Here is a 3,166-nt window from a genome sequence, read left to right on the forward strand (position 1 = left end):
TTCGAATTCTGTTTATTGACTGAGAGAGAGAGAGAGAGAGAGAGAGAGAGAGAGAGAGAGAAATTCTTTTTTTTTTAATCAATTTATTGCGCACATAGACGTCGGGCATTTGAGTACACAGTAACACTAATAATGTTTACATCTATATAGTAATTAGGGTACACCAAAAAAATTCATGTGGAATACAAAATGAAATTTAGAATTTAAATGCATGAGCATTATATATTTCTAGGCCTTAGAGGAAGAGAGAGCGAGAACGATGAGAGAGCAGAGAGAGAGAGAGAGAGACATATTCTCTGGAACGTTGAAATTCAGTTCAATGACTCCTGTGATGGGCCTGTTCCATATGAATAAGGTTCTTTCACTAAACAATAATAATATTAATGGGGAAATAAATCCACAGTTATGTATATGTATATATAAATATATTTAAAGATAAAACTATATAGGTTCCCCAAAGCTATATGTACATTTTATCTTTATATATATGTACATATACAAAACTTTGTCTCTCCATTTTAAGACACATGCTACTATGAGTAATTTTGAATAATAATAATAATAATAATAATAATAATAATAATAATAATAATAATAATAATAGGGAAAAACTTTCTATCGCGGGGGTATATATAATGTTCTAAATGGTCCACAATAATACAGTGTTAAGAGTCCGTGTATAATTTTTAAGACTTTACAAAAAGCTTTCGAACCCTTCCCTGGGTTCATCTTCAGTCCAAATGAACTATTTTACCTGTAGGACAGGCTCTGTTTTTTTCCTCTCCTAATGCTGCCTCCGCCTTGCCTCTCCCTGTCCAGGTAACCGCTGCCCCAGGGGAGTCTGGTTACGGTGCCCAATCTACGCCCTCGGATGAAGGACTTCCTGCAACGTTGCAGCAACCATTGCGGAGATCCAACAGAATTGCAGCCAGGAGGATTGATAGGGGAGAGGAAATAACCTAGTTAGAGTTAATTGCCCTCTTTCTTCATCACCTGGCCCATTAACGAGCTAACGACCGGTGTCAACGATCTTCAACGACTCATGTTTGTAAAGTTACCTCTGTACATGTTGTAACTAATTGTTCATTTGGACTGAAGATGAACCCAGGGAAGGGTTCGAAAGCTTTTTGTAAAGTCTTAAAAATTATACACGGACTCTTAACACTGTATTATTGTGGACCCTTTAGAACAAAATAATAATAATAATAATAATAATAATAATAATAATAATAATAATAATAATAATAATAATAATAATAACAACAAGGATTGAAGGGATAAAGCTACCAGATGGGAACAACATCAAACACATAGATGAGACGGGATACAAATACCTGGGAATAATGGAAGGAGGGGATATAAAACATCAAGAGATGATGGACACGATCAGGAAAGAATATATGCAGAGACTCAAGGCGATACTCAAGTCAAAACTCAACGCCGGAAATTTGATCAAAGCCATAAAAACATGGGCAGTGCCAGTAATCAGATACAGAGCAGGAATAGTGGAATGGACGAAGGCAGAACTCCGCAGCATAGATCAGAAAACCAGGAAACATATGACAATACAGTAAGTCCTCGGGTTACGCTGGTCTCGACTACGATGTTTCGTGGGTTACGAACGCGCCCCCATAAAAATATAAAAAATAATATTTTGCGTCGTTCCGTCTTACGCGGTTTAGCATCGTAGGCGATGTAAACAAACGCGAACTAGTTCCCGGCGCACGGCGGAAGAATACGCTTTGTGGGGGAGAGGACGGCGTCGCTTCGCTACGCTCATTCCTCGCCCATACGCCATTTTGGTTGTTTACACAGCCTCTCTCTCCCTCGTGTTGTATCGTTTTTGTAACTTTTTGCTCTTTGTTATGGCTCCCAAGCGCAAGGCAGACTCTTCTGATGGTAGTGCATCGAAGAAAAGAAAGGCCATCACCATGGAAATTAAAGTGGACATTATAAAGCGATCTGAGAAGGAGAAAACGCCAACAAAACATTGTCCGCTCGCTTGGCCTTAGCCGTTCGACCGTGCTACCATTATCAAAGATAAAGAGCGCATCGTTGAACATGTGAAAGGATCTGCTCCTATGAAAGCGACAGTGATAACTAAGCAGCGTAGTGGTCTAATAATTGAAATGGAAAGGTTATTGGTGCTTTGGTTGGAAGACCAAAATCAACGGCGTATCCCAGTCAGCCTTATGGTGATTCAGGAGAAGGCGAAAAGATTGTTTGAAGCGTTGAAAAAAAGAAAAGGGGGAGGGAAGTGAAAGTGAAGAGTTGTGGCTAGTAGGGTTGGTTTATGTGATTTAAGGCTCGGGCCAATTACCATAACCTTAAAGTGCAAGGTGAAGCTGCTAGTGGGGATGAGAAAGCAGCGAGTGAATTCCTAAAGCGTTGTCTGAGATAATTAAGGAGGGGGGTTTTATCTGCTCAGCAAGTGTTTAACGTAGACAAGACAGGTTTGTTTTGGAAGCGTATGCCTAACCGCACTTACATCGCCAAGGAGGAGAAGTCAGCACCCGGTCATAAAGCCAGCAAGGAGAGACTAACTTTACTTCTTGGGGGTAATGCTGCTGGCGACTTCAAACTGAAGCCCATGTTGGTGTATCAGGCTGAAAATCCAAGGGCACTCAAGGGCATTTGGAAGGGTCAACTACCAGTAATTTGGAAGTCCAACAAGAAGCATGGGTGACACTTGCAGTGTTTGAGGACTGGTTCGTAAACCATTTTGTTCCAAGTGTGGAGCGGTATTGCGCCTCCAAGGTATCCCCTTTGAAGGTGTTGCTAGTGCTGGACAATGCCCCTGGACACCCTGCCCAGCTGGGAGACTTCAACCCTAATGTCAAGGGGGTTTACCTTCCACCTAATACCACGGCCCTTTTACAGCCTATGGACCAAGGAGTGATTGCTTCGTTCAAGGCCTACTACTACGAAGGACAATTGCTATGGCTTTACAGGCAACTGAAACCAAGAAGGACTTGACTCGAAGGACTTTTGGAAATCCTACAACATCCTTGATGCTGTAAAGAACATTGCTGATTCCTGGGAGGAGGTTAAGCAAACAAACAAACATGAATGGTGTCCTGGAAGAAAATTTGTCCTCAATTTGTGAATGATTTCCATGGGTTTGAGGACACAGTTCAGCAAGTTGTCAAGAACGTTGTTGCCCTGA

The sequence above is a fragment of the Macrobrachium nipponense genome, chromosome 22 (genome assembly GCF_015104395.2).
Source record: "Macrobrachium nipponense isolate FS-2020 chromosome 22, ASM1510439v2, whole genome shotgun sequence".
Taxonomy (NCBI): Eukaryota; Metazoa; Arthropoda; class Malacostraca; order Decapoda; family Palaemonidae; genus Macrobrachium; species Macrobrachium nipponense.